This window comes from Amblyraja radiata, chromosome 5 (assembly GCF_010909765.2).
Source record: "Amblyraja radiata isolate CabotCenter1 chromosome 5, sAmbRad1.1.pri, whole genome shotgun sequence".
Classification (NCBI taxonomy): Eukaryota; Metazoa; Chordata; class Chondrichthyes; order Rajiformes; family Rajidae; genus Amblyraja; species Amblyraja radiata.
The window spans coordinates 111,834,214-111,860,323 of NC_045960.1; the positions used below are offsets into that span (position 1 = coordinate 111,834,214).

The 26,110-nt window shown below is 47.3% G+C and overlaps 1 long non-coding RNA gene and 10 other non-coding genes across 11 annotated transcripts; 10 read left to right on the forward strand and 1 right to left on the reverse strand.

Moving 5' to 3' along the window:
* Window positions 1-8,939: 8,939 nt before the first annotated feature.
* On the reverse strand, window positions 8,940-17,356 carry LOC116973696. The gene is made up of 3 exons (XR_004412107.1): window positions 17,332-17,356; window positions 16,491-16,493; window positions 8,940-9,039 (listed from the first exon to the last, which is right to left on the reverse strand). It is a non-coding gene; the product is annotated as an uncharacterized LOC116973696 (long non-coding RNA).
* On the forward strand, window positions 10,526-10,644 carry LOC116973910. Its single transcript, XR_004412190.1, has one exon. It is a non-coding gene; the product is annotated as a 5S ribosomal RNA (ribosomal RNA).
* LOC116973911 lies at window positions 11,411-11,529 on the forward strand. The gene has a single exon (XR_004412191.1). It is a non-coding gene; the product is annotated as a 5S ribosomal RNA (ribosomal RNA).
* LOC116973914 lies at window positions 11,966-12,084 on the forward strand. The gene has a single exon (XR_004412193.1). It is a non-coding gene; the product is annotated as a 5S ribosomal RNA (ribosomal RNA).
* LOC116973915 lies at window positions 12,889-13,007 on the forward strand. Its single transcript, XR_004412194.1, has one exon. It is a non-coding gene; the product is annotated as a 5S ribosomal RNA (ribosomal RNA).
* LOC116973916 lies at window positions 13,775-13,893 on the forward strand. The gene has a single exon (XR_004412195.1). It is a non-coding gene; the product is annotated as a 5S ribosomal RNA (ribosomal RNA).
* LOC116973917 lies at window positions 14,330-14,448 on the forward strand. Its single transcript, XR_004412196.1, has one exon. It is a non-coding gene; the product is annotated as a 5S ribosomal RNA (ribosomal RNA).
* Window positions 17,180-17,298, forward strand: LOC116973918. The gene has a single exon (XR_004412197.1). It is a non-coding gene; the product is annotated as a 5S ribosomal RNA (ribosomal RNA).
* Window positions 17,357-18,287: 931 nt separating the features above from the next.
* LOC116973921 lies at window positions 18,288-18,406 on the forward strand. Its single transcript, XR_004412198.1, has one exon. It is a non-coding gene; the product is annotated as a 5S ribosomal RNA (ribosomal RNA).
* A 514-nt stretch (window positions 18,407-18,920) lies between these two features.
* On the forward strand, window positions 18,921-19,039 carry LOC116973901. The gene has a single exon (XR_004412181.1). It is a non-coding gene; the product is annotated as a 5S ribosomal RNA (ribosomal RNA).
* A 3,906-nt stretch (window positions 19,040-22,945) lies between these two features.
* On the forward strand, window positions 22,946-23,064 carry LOC116973922. Its single transcript, XR_004412199.1, has one exon. It is a non-coding gene; the product is annotated as a 5S ribosomal RNA (ribosomal RNA).
* Window positions 23,065-26,110: the final 3,046 nt, after the last annotated feature.

Genomic DNA, 26,110 nt, shown 5'->3' on the forward strand with positions numbered 1-26,110 from the left:
ATCTGCCAAACATTTGCCCATTCACCCAGCCTATCCAAGTCACCTTGCAGTCTCCTAGCATCCTCCTCACAGCTAACACTGCCCCCCAGCTTAGTGTCATCCGCAAACTTGGAGATATTGCCTTCAATTCCCTCATCCAGATCATTAATATATATTGTAAATAGCTGGGGTCCCAGCACTGAGCCTTGCGGTACCCCACTAGTCACTGCCTGCCATTGTGAAAGGACCCGTTTACTCCTACTCTTTGCTTCCTGTTTGCCAGCCAGTTCTCTATCCACATCAATACTGAACCCCCAATGCCGTGTGCTTTAAATTTGTAAACTAATCTCTTATGTGGGACCTTGTCGAAAGCCTTCTGGAAGTCCAGATACACCACATCCACTGGTTCTCCCCTATCCACGCTACTAGTTACATCCTCGAAAAATTCTATAAGATTCGTCAGACATGATTTACCTTTTGTAAATCCATGCTGACTTTGTCCAATGATTTCACCACTTTCCAAATGTGCTGCTATCCCATCTTTAATAACTGACTCTAGCAGTTTCCCCACTACCGATGTTAGACTAACTGGTCTGTAATTCCCCGTTTTCTCTCTCCCTCCCTTCTTAAAAAGTGGGGTTACGTTTGCTACCCGCCAATCCTCAGGAACTACTCCAGAATCTAAAGAGTTTTGAAAGATTATTACTAATGCATCCACTATTTCTGGAGCTACTTCCTTAAGTACTCTGGGATGCAGCCTATCTGGCCCTGGGGATTTATCGGCCTTTAATCCATTTAATTTACCCAACACCACTTCCCGGCTAACCTGGATTTCACTCAATTCCTCCAACTCCTTTGACCCGCGGTCCCCTGCTATTTCCGGCAGATTATTTATGTCTTCCTTAGTGAAGACGGAACCAAAGTAGTTATTCAATTGGTCCGCCATATCCTTGTTCCCCATGATCAACTCACCCGTTTCTGACTGCAAGGGACCTACATTTGTTTAACTAATCTCTTTCTTTTCACATATCTATAAAAACTTTTGCAGTCAGTTTTTATGTTCCCTGCCAGTTTTCTTTCATAATCTATTTTTCCTTTCCTAATTAAGCCCTTTGTCCTCCTCTGCTGGTCTCTGAATTTCTCCCAGTCCTCCGGTATGCTGCTTTTTCTGGCTAATTTGTACGCATCATCCTTCGCTTTGATACTATCCCTGATTTCCCTTGTTATCCACGGATGCACTACCTTCCCTGATTTATTCTTTTGCCAAACTGGGATGAACAATTTTTGTAGTTCATCCATGCAGTCTTTAAATGTCTTCCATTGCATATCCACCGTCAACCCTTTTAGAATTAATTGCCAGTCAATCTTGGCCAATTCACATCTCATACCCTCAAAGTTACCTTTCTTTAAGTTCAGAACCATTGTTTCTGAATTAACAATGTCACTCTCCATCCTAATGAAGAACTCAACCATATTATGGTCACTCTTGCCCAAGGGGGCACGTACAACAAGACTGCTAACTAACCCTTCCTCATTACTCAATACCCAGTCTAAAATAGCCTGCTCTCTCGTTGGTTCCTCTACATGTTGATTTAGATAACTATCCCGCATACATTCCAAGAAATCCTCTTCCTCAGCACCCCTGCTAATTTGATTCACCCAATCTATATGTAGATTGAAGTCACCCATTATAACGGTTTTGCCTTTGTCGCACACATTTCTAATTTCCTGTTTGATACCATCTCCAACTTCACTACTACTGTTAGGTGGCCTGTACACAACACCCACCAGCGTTTTCTGCCCCTTAGTGTTTCGCAGCTCTACCCATACCGATTCCACATCCTGCAAACTAATGTCCTTCCTTTCCATTGCGTTAATCTCCTCTCTAATCAGCAACGCTACCCCACCTCCTTTTCCTTTCTCTCTATCCCTCCTGAATATTGAATATCCCTGGATGTTCAGCTCCCAGCCTTGGTCACCCTGGAGCCATGTCTCCGTGATCCCAACTATATCATAGTCATTAATAGCTATCTGCACATTCAACTCATCCACCTTATTACGAATGCTCCTTGCATTGAGACACAAAGCCTTCAGGCTTGTTTTTACAACACTCTTACCCCTTATACAATTTTGTTGAAAAGTGGCCCTTTTTGATTTTTGCCCTGGATTTTCCGGCCTGCCACTTTTACTTTTCACCTTGCTACCTATTGCTTCTACCCTCATTTTACACCCCTCTGTCTCTACGCCCACACATTTAAGAAACCCTTTCCCTTTAACTCCATCCTCCACTAGCCCATTCGACACCCCACCCCCCTTATTCAGTTTAAAACGGGGGAAAGGGGGAAACTTTTTTTCAAAGTTGAATAGAAGGTAATGTCTAAAGGAACTGCAGACGCTGGTTAATGCTGGTTAATACGCACAGTTGATATAGACATAAACATAAAAAGCTGGAGTAAGTCAGCGGGTCAGGCAGCATCTCTGGAGAAAAAGAATAGGTGGCGATTCGAATCGGAACTTTTCTTCAGACAGCCTAATCGGAATTGAGTCTGAAGATGTGTCTCGTCCCGAAACATCAGCTATTTTTCTCCAGAGATGCTGCTTGACTCGCTGAGTTACTCCAGCTTTTTGTGTCTGTCTTCGGTTTAAACCAGCATGTGCAGTTCACTCCTTACACTGGTCTCTGTACAACATTGATTGGTAGCGTTCCGGACCCTGCTTCGGAAAGGCATCAATCGCTAGTCGGCGAGGACTCCGACCTGTATCTCTCAAAGAAGTACATGTGAAAAATTTCTCACGGACCATAAAAATGCGTAACCTTTCAGTAAAGTCCCTTTTAAAGTCCCTTTTAAAGATTATAGTTATTTTCTTGAATCTCATTAACATAACTCATGAATAAGTTGATGTCCATATGCGGATGCAAATCTTTATTTTTATTTATTTTTTAAATTCAATCCCACAGAAGACAATTTTTACTCACCTTCTGTCCCCTCTGTCCAGCTTCCGGGTTCACCGTTCGCAGGAGTTCCCACGGTACCCGCAAGAGTTATTACGGATATCGCACTGGCCACTACGTCCATATAATGTTGCAATGCTCAACCACAAGTGTACAAGTCACTCTTGGAGAAATTCAAACTTTCTTGAATTTTCTCCCGAGTGACCAAGATACACGATTACCTGCCGTTAGCGCTACGGTGGTCCACGGTGGTCCACGAATGCCGTACTGTTATCGCACGAGGTTCCCACGATGTTAAACTCTGGTTAACTCTTGCGTCAAGTCGCCCCGTGAAAAGGCCGCTTAACACACGCCTACACACACGATGGACAATTTACATTTATACCAAGCCAATTTACCCACAAACCTGTACGTCTTTGGAGTGTGGGAGGAAACCGAAGATCTCGGAGAAAACCCACGCAGGTCACGGGGAGAAGGTACAAACTCCGTACAGACAGCACCTGTAGTCGGGATGGAACCCGGGTCTCTGGCGCTGTGAGGCAGCAACTCTACCACTGCGCCGCCGTGCCACACTAGTAGAATGCATTGGGCTTGTTGGGGAAGGTCCCATTGTTACCAGCGATAATGTCCAGCATCACATTGAAGCCCGTTGGAGCGTGCAAGCCTTGCCACAATCTATGGATGTCCTTGTAGTTATTCTAGCACCAACCTCATCCATATTTCCCTCCTGGCATCTTTAATGGGCTTGTAAACGTCGTGGATAGATGTCTTGACCACTGCAGACATGGACTTCACCTGGTAGTGGATGGACCTCATGGTTCACCATGGTTGGGGAACACAGGTATCATCTTCTTTTGTACGCAAGCCTCTCCACACTTGCTGATGTAGTCTGTCGTGAATGTTGTGGACGCAGCCCAGACCATCGCACAAACCAACATCCCTTCCATTGACTCCATCTACATCTCACGCTGCCTCGGCAAGGCCAGTAGCATAATCAAGGACCAGTCGCACCCTGGCCACTCCCTCTTCTCCCCTCTCCCATCGGGCAAGGGGTACAGAAGTGTGAAAACGCACACCTCCAGATTCAGGGACAGTTTCTTATCAGCTGTTATCAGGCAACTGAATCATCCAACCACAACCAGAGAGCGGTCCTGAACTACTATCTACCTCATTGGTGACCCTCGCACTATCTTTAATCGGACTTTACTGGACTTTATCTTGCACTAAACGTTATTCCCTTTAGCATATATCAGCATTCATAGTTTTATCTACCACCAGGTGCCGCTTCGAGGGCAGCCTTGTCAACAGTCTGTCTTTTTGTTTTATGTATGGGAAGGCGGGTCGGGGGAAACTTTTTTTCAATCTCTTACCTTGCCAGAGATGCGATTGTTTTCCGGATCGTATCTCCGGTCGCTCTACAGCCTAACATCGTGGAGCCGGAGGCCTTGCTCGGGACTGACTTTGAGCCCCACCGCGGGGCCGTGGACTTACCATCGGACCCGATCCCTTGCCTGGGATCAACGCTCCAACCGCGGCCTGCGGACTTTACAATCAAGAAGCTCGCAGTCTTGGGTTGAGACCGACGTCGGGAAGCTCCAGAAGCCGCACAATGTTCGACTGGCCCCGACCCGGGGTAGATCGCCCAGTGCGGGGGAGCTGAGATTCCCCCACCGATGCAGGAGCTTGATCGCCCCGACTACCTTGCCGGCTACGGGAGTAAGATCGTCCCGTCAACGGAAGGTTAGAGGTCCCCGACCGCGGGAGGACAAAGAAGGGAGAGATTGAATTTTTCTCGGCTCAGTGAGGTATGTGGAGGAGTCACTGTGGTGGATGTTTATGGGAGCTGAAGGGAGGAATGTGCACACATTCTCGCTGTCCGAGCACGATGTGAGGAGGGCTCTGACACGGGTGAACACGAGGAAAGCTGCAGGCCCCGATGGCATCTCGGGGCGAGTACTCAACTCCTGTGCTACTACAATATTCAATCTCTCCTTTTTTTTAGGAGGGCACATCATCCGAGGACGTACACACCATTGAGGATAAATGGGGATACTGTGAATAGGGTGAGCTGTTTTAAATATCTGGGAGTCCACATCTCTGAGGATATGACATGGACATCACACGCCGCAGCACTCGTGAGTAAGGCAAGGCAGCGCCTTTACCACCTCAGGCAATTGAGGGAATTCAGAGTGTCTCTGAGGATCAGGGCCGGATTTACCAATAAGCTAGACAAGCTTAAGTTTAGGGCCTCGAGATCTAGGGGGGCCTCGCAGAGCCGGATTTACCACTAGGCTTCATAGGCTGAAGCCTAGGGCCTCGAAATCTAGGGGGCCTCTAGCCAAGGCAGGACACCTGCCGTTCACTCTGGGCGGCCCCCCACTCTATCTCTCTCCGTCTCCCCCCGCTAATCCGGGCTGCCGGGTCTCCGCACTCCGCTCGCTCCTCATCCGCCAGCACGGCAGGCCGCCTTGCACATGCGTATTGCTGCGGCCTGCACGTGCTCTCACTGCACATGCGCACAACCACAGCCAGCACATCATCGGCCGCCCTGCGCATGCGCACTGCAACGGCAACTGGTCGGCGCTGGGCACTTTCTCCCTCGCTTTGAATTGTGGGAGATTTGGCCGCCATTGCTGTCCGGTCGCTGCTTCGCCGCCAGCGCTGAAAACCAACGCAGAATCATTCCCTGACCCTGGATCTGGAGTAACTCTTGCTTCTGGTTTCCTGGTCCTCCATAAATATTCTAAATGGAATTTAAACTGGAGGTGGTAGAGGGCTGAACAATAACAGCCTATTGCATTTTATCTGTTTATTTATTGTGTATATATATGGTCTATGGTGAACTTTTATCTCCTGTTCTGTATTATGTTTACATATTCTGTTGTGCTGCAGCAAGCAAGAATTTCATTGTCCTATCTGGGACACATGACAATAAAACTCTCTTGACTCTTGACTTGGACTTAAACAAAAATGGGTCCTTGGGGAAAAAAAGAGGTACCTTAAAATGTAGTTGCATCTGGTTGGGTAACTATGGTAGGGTGAAGACTATTCCATGCTTTAATTGTGCGGGGGAACTCCGTGGAGCAGCAAGCAACTCAGGATAGAAGAAATTGGGTGACATTTTGGGTAGAGACCCTTCTTTAGACTCCCTCTGGTTTTAGTGTCTTTAGTTTAATTTAAAGATACAGCGTGGAAACAGGCTCTTCAGCCCACCGAGTCCACGCCGACCACCAATCACCCATACACTAGTTCTTTCCCACACATTAGCGGAGTAAGTCAAGAGTGTTTTATTCTCTCACGTCCCAGTTAGAACAATGAAATCCTTACTTGCTGCAGCACAACAGAATATGTAAACATAGTACTCTGTAAACAATGTTATAAACGAGAAAACAAAACGGTGTAATTTCTATATGAATATATAACTATATAAATATATGTGTGTGTGTATAATATATATATACCCACACACACACACACAATTTCCCTCCTGGGATTAATAAAGTTCTATCGTATAGTATCGTGTGTGTAGGAAGGAACTGCAGATGCTGGCTTAAACTGAAGATAGACACAAAAAGCTGGAGTAACTCAACAGGTCAGACAGAATCTCTGGACAAAAGGAAAATATTACGTTTTGGGTTGGGTCTGAAATAGGTTCCTGCACAACTTTGGAATGTGGAAGGAAACAAAGCACCCGGAGAAAACCCATGTGATCAAAGGGAAAAGGAGCAAACTCCATACAGACAGCACCCAATATTCAGGATCAATTCCGGATCTCTGGCACTTTTAGGCGGCAATTTTATGGCCAATGTTCAGCCCCATAGTCTTGAACTTAATTAAAACGACAAGTGTAGCATTTCCTGCGGTTGCAAGGGAAAGTGCCAGGAGAGGGGGTGGTTTGGGTGGGAAGGGACGAATTGACCAGAGAGTTACGGAGGGAGCGGTCTCTGCAGAAAGCCAACAGGAGAAGAGATGGGAAGATGTGGCCAGTGGTGGGATCCCATAGGTAGACAAAAAAGCTGGAGAACATCAGCGAGTAAGGCAGCATCTGTAGAGCGAAGGAATAGACTACGTTTCGGGTCGAGACCCTCTTCTGATTGTCGGGGAGGGGGGGTGACATGAAAAAGAAAGGAAGAGGCGGAGACAGTAGGCTGTGGGAGAGCTGGGAAGGAGGGAGAAAGCAAGGACTACCTGAAATTAGAGAAGCCAATGTTCATACTGCTGGGGTGTAAACTAACCAAGCAAATATGAGGTGCTGCTCCTCCAATATGCGGTGGGCCTCACTCTGGCCATGGAGAAGGCCCAGGACAGAAAGGTCGGAATGGGAAGGGGAGTTGAAGTGTTGAGCCACCGGGAGATCAGGTTGGTTATTGCGAAGTGAGTGGAGGTATTATGCGAAGCGATCGCCAAGCCTATGCTTGGTCTCACCGAGGTTGATCATACGCTGAATAATCCAACCACATTTTTGTTTGGAAGTGGAAAGAAATAATAGAAATTGTATTCATTACAATGTGTAAAAAGAGTTGAGATACTGTATTATAATTTTGCTGCATGTCATTGTATATATCATGTCTTGAATGGTGAATATGTTTAGATTGTGGTTTTATTTGAAGCAGAAATAATATGTGAATGCTTCATTGAGCATAATTCCGACTGGTAACTACGCACTTCATCCAAGCTCATTATCGCACGCGTCATGCAAGTCGTCTTAAATGACCACCTAAACTGTCATTTCGCAACTTAAAAAGCTGCCAAGGTTGCCCGGCTGACAACAGAGAAAAAAAATTAAGTGAGAGCCCTGCAAGGTGTATAATATTTTTGACACTGTCATAGGCCTTTCTTACATATGCTGTCACAACGCACTGTAGTCTCTAAACAACCCGTCAGTCATTTTTCTTGCCCTCCATTTCAGAATAATAGTGTTTTAAGCCAATAACTCGACACTAGCAGTGGCAATAAATAAATAAATAAATAAATAACGCACAGCTTTCCAGCCCCATATCACATTGGCCACATTCAGCTGCAAATCGATGTCAATCTGGTGGACCATCTTGTTCTAGTCGTGCGGGTGGGGGATTGGGGGGGGGGGGCTCACAAGTGGAACAGCTTAGGGCCTCTCTTCATCGAGAGTGCGTGTGTTAAATACCAGGTGCCGTAGGCTTTTTTTAACCTCTCCCACCACTGGGGGACACTCTCTCTCTTCCTCGTTCTCTCTCTCTCTCTTTAACTCTCCTCCTCGCTCTTTTCCTTTCTCGTTCAAGTCCACGAACAAACAAACACACACACACGCACCTATCCAAGTCAATTTTGCACACTAAACTAATCTGTTGTGTGGGACCTCGTCAAAGGCTTTTTGTTCCTATCTACAATGTTACGATGATTTTGTGTTTTTTTTGGCTTTATGCTTGAGTGGGTGGGTGAGTGAGTGAGTCAAGCCAAATCAAGTTTATTCGTCACATACACATACAAGATGTGCAGTGAAATGAAAAGTGGCAATGCTCGCGGACTTTGTGCAAAAAGACAAACAAACAAACAACCAAACAAACTACAAACAGAATGGAACAGAATCACATATTCTTTTACATATTAAATATGGTGGGCGGAAGGAAAAGGGGAAAAAAACATCGATTAAAAAAAAAGCAGTAGAGTGGTACAGTAAAGTTAGTCCCTGGTGAGATTGGAGTTTACAATCCTAATGGCCTCCGGGAAGAAACCCCTTCTCAACCTCTCCATTCTCACAGCATGGCAACGGAGGGGTTTGCCTGAACGTAGCAGCTGGAACAGTGCGTTGCATGGGTGTAAGGGGTCTCCCATGATCTTATTGGCTCTGGAGTTGCACCTCCAGATGTATAGTTCCTGGAGAGGGGCGAGTGAAGTTCCCATAGCCCCCTTGGGGTCGACCGACAATGAGAAGGAGAGTGCGTGTGTTAAATACACGTTTAGTGTGGCTACTCTCTGCCTACGGCCATACTAGTCTGAACACGCCCGATCCCGTCTGAGGCACAGGCCTGGTTAGTACTTGGATGGGAGACCGCCTGGGAATACCAGGTGCCGTAGGCTTTTTTTACCCTCTCCCACCACTGGGGGACACACTCTCTCTCTCTCTCTCTCTTTAACTCTCCTCCTCGCTCTTTTCCTTTCTCGTTCAAGTGCACAAACAAATAGACAAACACACACACACACACCGATCCAAGTCAATTTTGCACACTAAACTAATCTCTTGTGTGGGACCTCGTCAAAGGCTTTTTGATCCTTTCTACAATGTTACGATGATTTGGGGGTTTTTGGGGGTTTTTGCTTGGGTGAGTAAATGGCAGGGAATTGAAGAATGCAGGTGAGCAGAGGGATCTGGGAATAACTGTGCACAGTTCCCTGAAAGTGGAATCTCATGTAGATAGGGTGGTAAAGAAAGCTTTTGGTGTGCTGGCCTTTATAAATCAGAGCATTGAGTATAGAAGTTGGGATGTAATGTTAAAATTGTACAAGGCATTGGTGAGGCCAATTCTGGAGTATGGGGTACAATTTTGGTCGCCTAATTATAGGAAGGATGTCAACAAAATAGAGAGAGTACTGAGGAGATTTACAAGAATGTTGCCTGGGTTTCAGCAACTAAGTTACAGAGAAAGGTTGAACAAGTTAGGGCTTTATTCTTTGGAGCACAGAAGGTTAAGGGGGGACTTGATAGAGGTCTTTAAAATGATGAGAGGGATAGACAGAGTTGACGTGGATAAGCTTTTCCCACTGAGAGTAGGGAAGATTCAAACAAGGGGACATGACTTGAGAATTAAGGGACAGAAGTTTAGGGGTAACATGAGGGGGAACTTCTTTACTCAGAGAGTGGTGGCTGTGTGGAATGAGCTTCCAGGGAAGGTGGTGGAGGCAGGTTCGTTTTTATCATTTAAAAATAAATTGGATAGTTATATGGACGGGAAAGGAATGGAGGCTTATGGTCTGAGCGCAGGTATATGGGACTAGGGGAGAATACGTGTTCGGCACGGACTAGAAGGGTCGAGATGGCCTGTTTCCGTGCTGTAATTGTTATATGGTTATTATATGGTGAGTGAGTGAGCCAAGTCAAGTCAAGTCAAGTTTATTCGTCACATACACATACGAGATGTGCAGTGAAATGAAAGTGGCAATGCTCGCGGACTTTGTGCAAAAAGACAAACAAACAACCAAACAAACTACAAACAGAATGGAACAGAATCACATATTCTTTTACATATTAAATATGGTGGGCGGAAGGAAAAGGGGAAAAAAACATCAATTTAAAAAAAAGCAGTAGAGTGGTACAGTAAAGTTAGTCCCTGGTGAGATTGGAGTTTACAGTCCTAGTGGCCTCCGGGAAGAAACCCCTTCTCAACCTCTCCATTCTCACAGCATGGCAACGGAGGGGTTTGCCTGAACGTAGCAGCTGGAACAGTCCGTTGCATGGGTGGAAGGGGTCTCCCATGATCCTATTGGCTCTGGAGTTGCACCTCCTGATGTATAGTTCCTGGAGAGGGGCGAGTGAAGTTCCCATAGCCCCCTTGGGGTCGACCGACAATGAGAAGGAGAGTGCGTGTGTTAAATACACGTTTAGTGTGGCTACTTTCTGCCTACGGCCATACTAGCCTGAACACGCCCGATCCCGTCTGATCTCGGAAGCTAAGCAAGCTCAGGCCTGGTTAGTACTTGGATGGGAGACCGCCTGGGAATACCAGGTGTCGTAGGCTTTTTTTTCTCCCTACCACCACCGGCGGACACACTCTCTCTTTAACTCTCCTCCTCGCTCTTTTCCTTTCTCTTTCCTTAAATAATCGTAAGCTTGCATCTGAGTAAAATTGATTTCCAAACGCATTGAGAGTTTACGATTATTTAAATGGTAAATGGAGCTTCAGAAGCGTTTTTATTTTGCATGTTAAAACCCACCCGAGAACCATGGGCGATTTTGCAATTTTACTGACGGGTTTCTAACTTTTAATACTTTTCATCTAACAAATGAATAAAGATAACAAAGCCAATAATGCCACTTTTGATGAAATGCAGCGAGCAAACGCGATAATTCCCGATATTTTGGATCTTTAAATCTCCACGAAAAATGTCCGCAATCAACTTCTGCCGATTTTACACCTTCAGCTCCCTCTTGTATTTACCTGAGTTTCTATCTTTTTTTTGGACTGTAAATTTAGGTAGCTGTTCCTCACAGTCACCCCGACTGGCTCACTTAATTGCAGCTCAAAAACTGGCCGTTTTCGATGTTTTTAATGGGTGTGAAAGTGCGTGTTTTCCCATTCACTGACATGTACCGGAAGTGACGCTTGTCCCCCAGTTTAAATTTTCGGTCACGTGAGTGGGGATTTACGCTCCAGTGACCTTTCGTGAAATCACCCTATAGTTCCTGGAGGGGGGCGAGTGAAGTTCCCATAGCCCCCTTGGGGTCGACCGACAATGAGAAGGAGAGTGCGTGTGTTAAATACACGTTTAGTGTGGCTACTCTCTGCCTACGGCCATACTAGCCTGAACACGCCCGATCCCGTCTGATCTCGGAAGCTAAGCAAGCTCAGGCCTGGTTAGTACTTGGATGGGAGACCGCCTGGGAATACCAGGTGTCGTAGGCTTTTTTTTCTCCCTCCCACCACCGGGACACACACTCTCTCTCTCTTTCTCTCTCTCTTTAACTCTCCTCCTCGCTCTTTTCCTTTCTCGTTCAAGTGCACAAATCAATAAACAAACAAACACACACACACACACACCTATCCAAGTCAATTTTGCACACTAAACTAATCTGTTGTGTGGGACCTCATCAAAGGCTTTTTGTTCCTTTCTACAATGTTACGATGATTTTGTGTTTTTTCTGCTTTATGCTTGGGTGGGTGAGTGAGTGAGTGGGTGAGAGAGTGAGTGAGATGCTGCTGCTGCGTGGGGTCGGGGACTCTCGGCAGTGCCTCTCGCCTCTCACCTTGTCTAGTGAATGTCGGGCGGCCCCCTCAGGGTCGACCGACAATGAGAAGGAGAGTGCGTGTGTTAAATACACGTTTAGTGTTGCTACTCTCTGCCTACGGCCATACTAGCCTGAACACGCCCGATCCCGTCTGATCTCGGAAGCTAAGCAAGCTCAGGCCTGGTTAGTACTTGGATGGGAGACCGCCTGGGAATACCAGGTGTCGTAGGCTTTTTTTTCTCCCTCCCACCACCGGGACACACACTCTCTCTCTCTTTCTCTCTCTCTTTAACTCTCCTCCTCGATCTTTTCCTTTCTCGTTCAAGTGCACAAATAAATAAACAAACAAACACACACACACACACACCTATCCAAGTTAATTTTGCACACTAAACTAATCTGTTGCGTGGAACCTCGTCAAAGGCTTTTTGTTCCAATCTACAATGTTACGATGATTTTGTGTGTTTTTTTTTTTGGCTTTATGCTTGAGTGGGTGGGTGAGTGAGTGAGCCAAGTCAAGTCAAGTTTATTCGTCACATACACATACGAGATGTGCAGTGAAATGAAAGTGGCAATGCTCGCGGACTTTGTGCAAAAAGACAAACAAACAAACAACCAAACAAACTACAAACAGAATGGAACAGAATCACATATTCTTTTACATATTAAATATGGTGGGCGGAAGGAAAAGGGGAAAAAAACATCAATTAAACAAAAAGCAGTAGAGTGGTACAGTAAAGTTAGTCCCTGGTGAGATTGGAGTTTACAGTCCTAATGGCCTCCGGGAAGAAACCCCTTCTCAACCTCTCCATTCTCACAGCATGGCAACGGAGGGGTTTGCCTGAACGTAGCAGCTGGAACAGTCCGTTGCATGGGTGGAAGGGGTCTCCCATGATCTTATTGGCTCTGGAGTTGCACCTCCTGATGTATAGTTCCTGGAGAGGGGCGAGTGAAGTTCCCATAGCCCCTTTGGGGTCGACCGACAATGAGAAGGAGAGTGCGTGTGTTAAATACACGTTTAGTGTGGCTACTTTCTGCCTACGGCCATACTAGCCTGAACACGCCCGATCCCGTCTGATCTCGGAAGCTAAGCAAGCTCAGGCCTGGTTAGTACTTGGATGGGAGACCGCCTGGGAATACCAGGTGTCGTAGGCTTTTTTTTCTCCCTCCCACCACCGGCGGACACACTCTCTCTTTAACTCTCCTCCTCGCTCTTTTCCTTTCTCTTTTCCTTAAATAATCGTAAGCTTGCATCTGAGTAAAATTGATTTCCAAACGCATTGAGAGTTTACGATTATTTAAATGGTAAATGGAGCTTCAGAAGCGTTTTTATTTTGCATGTTAAAACCCACCCGAGAACCATGGGCGATTTTGCAATTTTACTGACGGGTTTCTAACTTTTAATACTTTTCATCTAACAAATGAATAAAGATAACAAAGCCAATAATGCCACTTTTGATGAAATGCAGCGAGCAAACGCGATAATTCCCGATATTTTGGATCTTTAAATCTCCACGAAAAATGTCCGCAATCAACTTCTGCCGATTTTACACCTTCAGCTCCCTCTTGTATTTACCTGAGTTTCTATCTTTTTTTTGGACTGTAAATTTAGGTAGCTGTTCCTCACAGTCACCCCGACTGGCTCACTTAATTGCAGCTCAAAAACTGGCCGTTTTCGATGTTTTTAATGGGTGTGAAAGTGCGTGTTTTCCCATTCACTGACATGTACCGGAAGTGACGCTTGTCCCCCAGTTTAAATTTTCGGTCACGTGAGTGGGGATTTACGCTCCAGTGACCTTTCGTGAAATCACCCTATAGTTCCTGGAGAGGGGCGAGTGAAGTTCCCATAGCCCCCTTGGGGTCGACCGACAATGAGAAGGAGAGTGCGTGTGTTAAATACACGTTTAGTGTGGCTACTCTCTGCCTACGGCCATACTAGCCTGAACACGCCCGATCCCGTCTGATCTCGGAAGCTAAGCAAGCTCAGGCCTGGTTAGTACTTGGATGGGAGACCGCCTGGGAATACCAGGTGTCGTAGGCTTTTTTTTCTCCCTCCCACCACCGGGACACACACTCTCTCTCTCTTTCTCTCTCTCTTTAACTCTCCTCCTCGCTCTTTTCCTTTCTCGTTCAAGTGCACAAATCAATAAACAAACAAACACACACACACACACACCTATCCAAGTCAATTTTGCACACTAAACTAATCTGTTGTGTGGGACCTCATCAAAGGCTTTTTGTTCCTTTCTACAATGTTACGATGATTTTGTGTTTTTTCTGCTTTATGCTTGGGTGGGTGAGTGAGTGAGTGGGTGAGAGAGTGAGTGAGATGCTGCTGCTGCGTGGGGTCGGGGACTCTCGGCAGTGCCTCTCGCCTCTCACCTTGTCTAGTGAATGTCGGGCGGCCCCCTCAGGGTCGACCGACAATGAGAAGGAGAGTGCGTGTGTTAAATACACGTTTAGTGTTGCTACTCTCTGCCTACGGCCATACTAGCCTGAACACGCCCGATCCCGTCTGATCTCGGAAGCTAAGCAAGCTCAGGCCTGGTTAGTACTTGGATGGGAGACCGCCTGGGAATACCAGGTGTCGTAGGCTTTTTTTTCTCCCTCCCACCACCGGGACACACACTCTCTCTCTCTTTCTCTCTCTCTTTAACTCTCCTCCTCGATCTTTTCCTTTCTCGTTCAAGTGCACAAATAAATAAACAAACAAACACACACACACACACACACACCTATCCAAGTTAATTTTGCACACTAAACTAATCTGTTGCGTGGAACCTCGTCAAAGGCTTTTTGTTCCAATCTACAATGTTACGATGATTTTGTGTGTTTTTTTTTTTGGCTTTATGCTTGAGTGGGTGGGTGAGTGAGTGAGCCAAGTCAAGTCAAGTTTATTCGTCACATACACATACGAGATGTGCAGTGAAATGAAAGTGGCAATGCTCGCGGACTTTGTGCAAAAAGACAAACAAACAAACAACCAAACAAACTACAAACAGAATGGAACAGAATCACATATTCTTTTACATATTAAATATGGTGGGCGGAAGGAAAAGGGGAAAAAAACATCAATTAAACAAAAAGCAGTAGAGTGGTACAGTAAAGTTAGTCCCTGGTGAGATTGGAGTTTACAGTCCTAATGGCCTCCGGGAAGAAACCCCTTCTCAACCTCTCCATTCTCACAGCATGGCAACGGAGGGGTTTGCCTGAACGTAGCAGCTGGAACAGTCCGTTGCATGGGTGGAAGGGGTCTCCCATGATCTTATTGGCTCTGGAGTTGCACCTCCTGATGTATAGTTCCTGGAGATCCGCACTCTCCTGAAGTCCAGACACAGGGCATTCACCTCCGATGATACAGTGGCCTACATGAAGACCAGATACGACCTTGGTAAGGCCATCAAAAAGGCCAAAAGGGACTTCTGCTCCAAACTGGAGGACGAGACAGATGTTCGGCAGCTGTGGCAGGGTCTGAATGCAATCACCTCCTACAAGGCAAAACCAGGAGGCAGCTCGAATGCCGGTGTAACATCACTCCCTGACGAGCTCAATGCGTTTTACGCACGCTTTGACAGGGAGAATACTGATGTGCCTTCCCGATCCCCCATTCGCTGCGATGGCATTTCAGTCTCAGTCACAGAGGCCGATGTCAGGAAATCCTTCAGAGGGGTGAACCCCAGAAAAGCACCTGGTCCTGATGGTATACCCGGTCGTGTTCTAAAAACCTGTGCGGACCAACTGGCGGGAGTTTTTACGGACATTTTCAACCTCTCACTTCTGAGGTCTGAGGTCCCCACCTGCTTTAAAAGGGCATCAATTATACCGGTGCCCAAGAAGAGTAAGGTGACATGCCTCAATGACTATCGACCAGTGGCACTAACGCCGGTGGTGATGAAGTGCTTTGAGAGGTTGATCATGGAGCAAATCAACTCCTACATCGACAAAAACCTGGACCCACTGCAGTTCGCGTACCGCCACAACAGATCAACGGTGGATGCGATCTCGCTGGCCCTCCACTCCGCACTGGACCACTTGGACAACAAAAACTCATATGTCAGGCTGTTATTCATTGATTACAGCTCGGCATTTAACACAATCATCCCCTCCAAACTGGTTACCAAACTCGCAGAACTGGGTCTCTGCGCATCCCTCTGCAACTGGATCCTTGACTTCCTCGTCCACAGACCACAGTCTGTTCGTATTGGTGGAAATGTGTCAGCCTCAATAACAATCAGCACGGGAGCACCTCAAGGCTGCGTGCTCAGCCCCCTGCTGTACTCACTCTATACCCATGACTGCGTAGCGAACCACAGTGCGAACTCCATCATCAAGTTCGCTGACGACACCACTATTGTGGGGCGTATCACTGATGGGGATGAGTCAGAGTACAGAAGAGAGATCGAGCAACTGTCCATATGGTGCCAGCGCAATAACCTGGCCCTCAACACCAGCAAAACCAAGGAACTGATTGTGGACTTTGGAAGGAGTAGGAGGGGGACCCACAGCCCCATTTATATCAACGGGTCGATGGTTGAAAGGGTCAAGAGCTTCAAATTCCTGGGCGTGCACATCTCTGAAGATCTTTCCTGGTCCGAGAACACTAATGCAATCATCAAAAAAGCACATCAGCGCCTCTACTTCCTGAGAAGATTACGGAGAGTCGGATTGTCAAGGAAGACTCTCTCTAACTTCTACAGGTGCACAGTCGAGAGCATGCTGACCGGTTGCATCGTGGCTTGGTTCGGCAATTTGAGTGCCCTGGAAAGGAAAAGACTACAAAAAGTAGTAAACACTGCCCAGTCCATCTTCGGCTCTGACCTTCCTTCCATCGAGGGGATTTATCGCAGTCGCTGCCTCAAAAAGGCTGGCAGTATCATCAAAGACCCACACGATCCTGGCCACACACTCATCTCCCTGCTACCTTCAGGTAGAAGGTACAGGAGCCTGAAGACTGCAACAACCAGGTTCAGGAATAGTTACTTCCCCTCAGCCATCAGGCTATTAAACCTGGCTCGGACAAAACTCTGATTATTACCAACCACTTTCTGTTATTTGCACTATCAGTTTATTTATTCATGTGTGTATATATTTATATCATGGTATATGGACACATTTATCTGTTTTGTAGTAAATGCCTACTATTTTCTGTGTGCTTAAGCAAAGCAAGAATTTCATTGTCCTATACAGGGACACATGACAATAAACTCACTTGAACTTGAACTTGAACTTGAGCGGGGCGAGTGAAGTTCCCATAGCCCCCTTGGGGTCGACTGACAATGAGAAGGAGAGTGCGTGTGTTAAATACACGTTTAGTGTGGCTACTCTCTGCCTACGGCCATACTAGCCTGAACACGCCCGATCCCGTCTGATCTCGGAAGCTAAGCAAGCTCAGGCCTGGTTAGTACTTGGATGGGAGACCGCCTGGGAATACCAGGTGTCGTAGGCTTTTATTTCTCCCTCCCACCACCGGGACACACACTCTCTCTCTCTTTCTCTTTCTCTCTCTCTTTAACTCTCCTCCTCGCTCTTTTCCTTTCTCGTTCAAGTGCACAAATAAATAAACAAACAAACACACACACACACACACACACACACACACACACCTATCCAAGTCAATTTTGCACACTAAACTAATCTCTTGTGTGGGACCTCATCAAAGGCTTTTTGTTCCTTTCTACAATGTTACGATGATTTTGTGTTTTTTTTCTGCTTTATGCTTGGGTGGGTGAGTGAGTGAGTGGGTGAGAGAGTGAGTGAGATGCTGCTGCTACGTGGGGTCGGGGTCAGGGTCGGGGACTCTCGGCCGTGCCTCTCGCCTCTCACCTTGTCCAGTGAATGTCGGGCGGCCCCCTCAGGGTCGACCGACAATGAGAAGGAGAGGGTACACAAAATTGCTGGAGGAACTCAGCGGGTGCAGCAGCATCTATAGAGCGAAGGAAATAGGCGACGTTTCGGGCCGAAACCCTTCTTCAGACTGATGGGGGGTGGGGAAAGAAAGAAGGAAAAAGGGAGGAGGAGGAGCCCGAGGGCGGGCGGATGGGAGGGTGGGAGGAGCACAGAAGGTGTGCAGTTAGAGAGGAGGTTGTGAAACTGTCTCCGGAGAGAGGAGGAGAACTTCTTCAAAGTGGGCATACCTTGAAGAGATATCGCAGTGGAGTAGACAAAGTGTTCATATACACGTTTAGTGTGGCCACTATCTGCCTACGGCCATACTAGCCTGAACACGCCCGATCCCGTCTGATCTCGGAATCTAAGTGGGTGAGAGAGTGAGTGAGATGCTGCTGCTGCGTGGGGTCAGGGTGACGGTCGGGGACTCTCGGCAGTGCCTCTCGCCTCTCACCTTGTCTAGTGAATGTCGGGCGGCCCCCTCAGGGTCGACCGACAATGAGAAGGAGAGTGAGTGTGTTAAATACACGTTTAGTGTGGCTACTCTCTGCCTACGGCCATACTAGCCTGAACACGCCCGATCCCGTCTGATCTCGGAAGCTAAGCAAGCTCAGGCCTGGTTAGTACTTGGATGGGAGACCGCCTGGGAATACCAGGTGTCGTAGGCTTTTTTTTCTCCCGCCCACCACCGGCGGACACACTCTCTCTCTTTAACTCTCCTCCTCGCTCTTTTCCTTTCTCTTTTCCTTAAATAATCGTAAGCTTGCATCTGAGTAAAATTGATTTCCAAACGCATTGAGAGTTTACGATTATTTAAATGGTAAATGGAGCTTCAGAAGCGTTTTTATTTTGCATGTTAAAACCCACCCGAGAACCATGGGCGATTTTGCAATTTTACTGACGGGTTTCTAACTTTTAATACTTTTCATCTAACAAATGAATAAAGATAACAAAGCCAATAATGCCACTTTTGATGAAATGCAGCGAGCAAACGCGATAATTCCCGATATTTTGGATCTTTAAATCTCCACGAAAAATGTCCGCAATCAACTTCCGCAGTTTTTACACCTTCAGCTCCCTCCTGGAGAGGGGCGAGTGAAGTTCCCATAGACCCCTTGGGGTCGACCGACAATGAGAAGGAGAGTACGTGTGTTAAATACACGTTTAGTGTGGCTACTCTCTGCCTACGGCCATACTAGCCTGAACACGCCCGATCCCATCTGATCTCGGAAGCTAAGCAAGCTCAGGCCTGGTTAGTACTTGGATGGGAGACCGCCTGGGAATACCAGGTGTCGTAGGCTTTTTTTTCTCCCGCCCACCACCGGCGGACACACTCTCTCTCTTTAACTCTCCTCCTCGCTCTTTTCCTTTCTCTTTTCCTTAAATAATCGTAAGCTTGCATCTGAGTAAAATTGATTTCCAAACGCATTGAGAGTTTACGATTATTTAAATGGTAAATGGAGCTTCAGAAGCGTTTTTATTTTGCATGTTAAAACCCACCCGAGAACCATGGGCGATTTTGCAATTTTACTGACGGGTTTCTAACTTTTAATACTTTTCATCTAACAAATGAATAAAGATAACAAAGCCAATATCTTATTATCCCCTCCAAGATGGCGCCTGCCTGCGGCGACTTTTGCGGAGCTCCGGAAAATAAAAGGCTCAACTACAACTTCCAACAACTTACCTGGATCAGAAAAACGGCAGATATCGGCGCCGTTTCGGACAAGCTGATTGAGATCCTCAAGGCTCTCGCAATTTCGCGAGCTCCCGCAGCTGCGGGAATCCAGGACTTTAAACTTTCCCACACTGGCTGTGGAACTCCCGACCCGACTGTGGATCACAGGTACTGTACCTTGAAACGCCGGGATGACCCCCAGAGCCGACGGGCTGGATCTCCCAGCAACAACGGAGCTGCAGTTGCCGACTTTGAGGGAACCCCTGTTCGTTACGGAGCTGGAGCGGCCGTCTGTGAGGGAATCCCCGTTCCAGCGCAGGTCCGCAGAAACAGCAGGTACAGCAAACACAGTACCTGGAAACAAAGGGGAAGCCTCCATTGTGTCCGGAAACGTGGCCGTCGGGCAGGACTTCAGGTCAGAATGAAGCGCAGGGGCCTCCGGCCCCCTCTCCCTACTATCCTACTGGCTAATGTACAGTCCCTTGAAAACAAAGTGGAGGACTTAAGGGCAAGACTGCTTTATCAAAGGGAGCTGAGGGAATGCTCTGTGTTCTGTTTCACAGAGACATGGCTCACCCCCAGCTCCCCAGACTCAGCGGTCCAGCCTGAAGGGTTCTCCATCCACCGCATGGACCGTACCCTGGCATCTGGGAAAGGGAGAGGAGGGGGCGTCTGCCTCATGGTCAACTCTGCGTGGTGTTCCGACGTGGCAGTCCTGTCCAACTCATGCTCTCCACACCTCGAACATCTGGCGGTGAAGTGCCGTCCCTTCTACCTCCCGAGAGAATTCACCTCCGTTATCCTGACCGCGGTCTACATCCCACCCCAGGCAGACGTCCGTCTGGCACTGGAGGAGCTGCAGGCCGTGGTCAACAAACACCAGACGTCTTACCCCGAGGCATTTACCACCATTGCTGGGGACTTCAATAAGGCGAACCTCAAGAAATCACTCCCCAACTTCCACCAACATGTCTCCTGCTGCACCAGAGGACCAAACACCCTCGACCACTGCTACACCACCATCAAGAATGCCTATCGTTCTATCCCTCGCCCTCACTTCGGTAAATCCGACCATACCGCGGTGCTGCTTCTTCCTGCCTACAAGCAGCAATTAAAGAGCGCACCCCCAGAAGTGAGGACAGCACAGAGCTGGTCGGGGGGGGCAGAAGAACAACTCCAGGACTGTTTGGAGTCTGTAGACTGGGCAATGTTCAAGGACTCGGCAACGGACTTGAACGAATACGCCACAGTCGTTACAGACTTCATATAGAAATGTGTGGAGGACTGCATCCCTACAAAAACCTTCCGAGTGTTTCCCAATCAGAAACCTTGGATGAACTTTGAGATCCGCACTCTCCTGAAGTCCAGACACAGGGCATTCACCTCCGATGATACAGTGGCCTACATGAAGACCAGATACGACCTTGGTAAGGCCATCAGAAAGGCCAAAAGGGACTTCTGCTCCAAACTGGAGGACGAGACAGATGTTCGGCAGCTGTGGCAGGGTCTGAATGCAATCACCTCCTACAAGGCAAAACCAGGAGGCAGCTCGAATGCCGGTGTAACATCACTCCCTGACGAGCTCAATGCATTTTACGCACGCTTTGACAGGGAGAATACTGATGTGCCTTCCCGATCCCCCATTCGCTGCGATGGCATTTCAGTCTCAGTCACAGAGGCCGATGTCAGGAAATCCTTCAGAGGGGTGAACCCCCGAAAAGCACCTGGTCCTGATGGTATACCCGGCCGTGTTCTAAAAACCTGTGCGGACCAACTGGCGGGAGTTTTTACGGACATTTTCAATCTCTCACTTCTGAGGTCTGAGGTCCCCACCTGCTTTAAAAGGGCATCAATTATACCGGTGCCCAAGAAGAGTAAGGTGACATGCCTCAATGACTATCGACCAGTGGCACTAACGCCGGTGGTGATGAAGTGCTTTGAGAGGTTGATCATGGAGCAAATCAACTCCTACATCGACAAAAACCTGGACCCACTGCAGTTCGCGTACCGCCACAACAGATCAACGGTGGATGCGATCTCGCTGGCCCTCCACTCCGCACTGGACCACTTGGACAACAAAAACTCATATGTCAGGCTGTTATTCATTGATTACAGCTCGGCATTTAACACAATCATCCCCTCCAAACTGGTTACCAAACTCGCAGAACTGGGTCTCTGCGCATCCCTCTGCAACTGGATCCTCGACTTCCTCGTCCACAGACCACAGTCTGTTCGTATTGGTGGAAATGTGTCAGCCTCAATAACAATCAGCACGGGAGCACCTCAAGGCTGCGTGCTCAGCCCCCTGCTGTACTCACTCTATACCCATGACTGCGTAGCGAACCACAGTGCGAACTCCATCATCAAGTTCGCTGACGACACCACTATTGTGGGGCGTATCACTGATGGGGATGAGTCAGAGTACAGAAGAGAGATCGAGCAACTGTCCATATGGTGCCAGCGCAATAACCTGGCCCTCAACACCAGCAAAACCAAGGAACTGATTGTGGACTTTGGAAGGAGTAGGAGGGGGACCCACAGCCCCATTTATATCAACGGGTCGATGGTTGAAAGGGTCAAGAGCTTCAAATTCCTGGGCGTGCACATCTCTGAAGATCTTTCCTGGTCCGAGAACACTAATGCAATCATCAAAAAAGCACATCAGCGCCTCTACTTCCTGAGAAGATTACGGAGAGTCGGATTGTCAAGGAAGACTCTCTCTAACTTCTACAGGTGCACAGTCGAGAGCATGCTGACCGGTTGCATCGTGGCTTGGTTCGGCAATTTGAGCGCCCTGGAAGGAAAAGACTACAAAAAGTAGTAAACACTGCCCAGTCCATCATCGGCTCTGACCTTCCTTCCATCGAGGGGATTTATCGCAGTCGCTGCCTCAAAAAGGCTGGCAGTATCATCAAAGACCCACACCATCCTGGCCACACACTGATCTCCCTGCTACCTTCAGGTAGAAGGTACAGGAGCCTGAAGACTGCAACAACCAGGTTCAGGAATAGCTACTTCCCCTCAGCCATCAGGTTATTAAACCTGGCTCGGACAAAACTCTGATTATTAGCAACCACTTTCTGTTATTTGCACTACCAGTTTATTTATTCATGTGTGTATATATTTATATCATGGTATATGGACACATTTATCTGTTTTGTAGTAAATGCCTACTATTTTCTGTGTGCTTAAGCAAAGCAAGAATTTCATTGTCCTATACAGGGACACATGACAATAAACTCACTTGACTTGTTAAATACACGTTTAGTGTGGCTACTCTCTGCCTACGGCCATACTAGCCTGAACACGCCGGATCCCGTCTGATCTCGGAATCTAAGTGGGTGAGAGAGTGAGTGAGATGCTGCTGCTGCTGCTGCTGCTGCGTGGGGTCGGGGTCACGGTCGGGGACTCTCGGCCGTGCCTCTCGCCTCTTACCTTGTCCAGTGAATGTCGGGCGGCCCCCTAGGGTCGACCGACAATGAGAAGGAGAGTGCGTGTGTTAAATACACGTTTAGTGTGGCTACTTTCTGCCTACGGCCATACTAGCCTGAACACGCCCGATCCCGTCTGATCTCGGAAGCTAAGCAAGCTCAGGCCTGGTTAGTACTTGGATGGGAGACCGCCTGGGAATACCAGGTGTCGTAGGCTTTTTTTTCTCCCTCCCACCACCGGCGGACACACTCTCTCTCTTTAACTCTCCTCCTCGCTCTTTTCCTTTCTCTTTTCCTTAAATAATCGTAAGCTTGCATCTGAGTAAAATTGATTTCCAAACGCATTGAGAGTTTACGATTATTTAAATGGTAAATGGAGCTTCAGAAGCGTTTTTATTTTGCATGTTAAAACCCACCCGAGAACCATGGGCGATTTTGCAATTTTACTGACGGGTTTCTAACTTTTAATACTTTTCATCTAACAAATGAATAAAGATAACAGCCAATAATGCCACTTTTGATGAAATGCAGCGAGCAAACGCGATAATTCCCGATATTTTGGATCTTTAAATCTCCACGAAAAATGTCCGCAATCAACTTCCGCCGTTTTTACACCTTCAGCTCCCTCCTGGCGAGGGGCGAGTGAAGTTCCCATAGACCCCTTGGGGTCGACCGACAATGAGAAGGAGAGTGCGTGTGTTAAATACACGTTTAGTGTGGCTACTCTCTGCCTACGGCCATACTAGCCTGAACACGCCCGATCCCGTCTGATCTCGCAAGCTAAGCAAGCTCAGGCCTGGTTAGTACTTGTGTGAATGTTATTTGGACACTTAGGCTATTTAAAAATGTTAACCATTTCTTAAGAAATGGATAGATGTTTAGATCTAGTAATTGAATTTTGTAATTAGCTACAATTAGGTAACTAACTAATTATATACTTTAATTTCAGGTCATCCAAGTAAGATTGTTTCATATTTGTTTCAGAATGCTTCAATCTATAATAACTGAAAATGTATTTAATCTCTTAATTTTTAATAAAGTTATGGGCTTATGACTGTCCTTGATCACAGCTTTTGAGTTAAGTCAATGGAAAAGCAATAGGGAACAAGATGCTAATTTCTGAGTATGAAAATGGCCATAACTTTTTTAATACTGAAGATATGAAAGTGAATTAGGTGTCAAATTAAACTTCTTTTTATGCTTTATCTGATGGGATAAATTACAGACTTGATTTTTAAAATCTCAAAATGTTGTAACATTGCTACTGAGTTATGCAATCATCTTTTCAAAAAGGATTATTCAAATATAAATAACAGTTTAATAAATATATAGTTTAAATTCCATTTGGAATATTTTGGACCAAGAAACCAAGAACCAATTATTGAAAAAAACGTCTACGTTTGGGAAAAAAAAGAAAAGCGTTTTTACCTTTTGAAAAATGGTGTAAATCGAAATAATGAATGTAATCAAAAATAAAAAGATTTTCAAAACAAACAAAAATTAAAAATGGCAGAAAACCCAGTGTTTTTTTATCGAACTGTGTTCCGGAGTCCGTCGTTGTGGAGAAGCGAACTCCGAATGTATGACCGTTGGTGAAGAACGTTCTGGAAACGAACAGCTTCTTCCCAGCGGGCAACGCGAGCGGGAAATAACGGGCGGCAACGGCTGAGGTGGATTGGGCGGGAGCGATCGTCGACAGTTGGTCGTGCGAGGACAGTTGTTCGGGAGCGATGGTCGACGGCAGGACCGTGCCCTTAACGGACGTGGACAGGTGTGAGTGGGGGAGGGAGCTGACGCCGGGCCGGGGGGGGGGGGGGGAGCTGACGTCGGGCCGGGGGGGGAGGGTGCGGAGAGAGGGAGGGAGCTGACGCCAGGCCGGGGGGGGGGGGGGGGGCGGAGGGAGGTGTCAAGTTATTCTTATAATAAGGCTCGTACAACGAAGTAATCGGAGTCTGTCTTTATTTAGCCACTCTGTACAGCAGCAGCAGGCTCGTGTGCATGCCCGGGCATTCCCTCACACCCCCCGGTAACCACGTCACATCCGGTTACGCCCACAGCACCAACTTCAGGCCGGATGCCGTCACTGCAGCCCGACCACTGGCAGCAGCGCCCCCTTCCGGTTACTACAAAATAAAGGCATTCCTTACACTATTATTCCATAATACCACATATCCCTTTGTTTGAGAACAAAGGGTGGACTACCTTTGTCTCTGCAGGTATTAAGGGGTTTATTCTGCCCTTTTGCTGGAAGACCTGTCCCTGATTCAAGCATGCAAAATAGAAATAAAATAACTTACGCGTTACCATACTGTGAACTATTACTTTAGCAGGCTGTGTTCTTCAAAACTTAAACTCTCAGGTTTCAGGTCAATGTAACAGGTTTAGCAGAACAATTTCACAATCACATTTCACTCTCTTTTTCTTTACTGTAGAAAACAAATCAATAAATCACCAATCAAGTCTCTTCGGCTTTCTAACCTCTCTCCCACACCTGGTCCGCACAGTCTCTGTGGTGGGGCCCTCTCTGCTGGGTGATGTTGTCACTGGTGGAGCTGGCTCTGGTGTAGGTGAATCTTCTCCCACCGGTGGCTCATCAGCGTCGACTACCCCACTGTTGGTCTGCAGCGGCACCAAGTGATGCCGGTTCCTCCTCAGTGTGCCCTGAGCCACCTGAACGATATAAGAGCGAGGGGTATTGTGTGTAGATAGCACTGTGCCCTGGACTCGTGCATCGGTGATCCACACATCCTCCCCAGGTACGAGTGGCTCCAGATTTCTCGCACCGTGCCTCTTGTCGAAGGATCTTGCGTCGTTCCTCCTCTTCTCCCTTTCTTTGGCCCCAGCGCGTTGTAGTCAGGCAAAACTGGATTCAGCAGGGTTGGAAGGGCAGGAACTGTAGTGCGGAGGCGGCGCCCCATCAACAGCTCGGCCGGGCTATAGCCGTTCTGTAGAGGGGTTGCTCTGTAGGCCAGCAATGCAAGATATGGGTCTGATGCCTTTGTTAGCAGGTTTTTCACGGTTTGTACAGCGCGTTCCGCCTCCCCATTGCTCTGAGGAAACTTGGGGCTGCTCGTGATGTGCACAAAGCCATACTCTGCTGCAAAGGCTTTAAAGTGGCTACCTGAGAACTGGGGCCCATTGTCACTTTTAAGAAATTCACAAATTCCATGACGAGAAAACATGGATTTCAGGTGCACCACCACATCTGTAGACCTTGTGGTTGACAGAAGCGCAACTTCCACATACCTTGAGAAATAATCTAC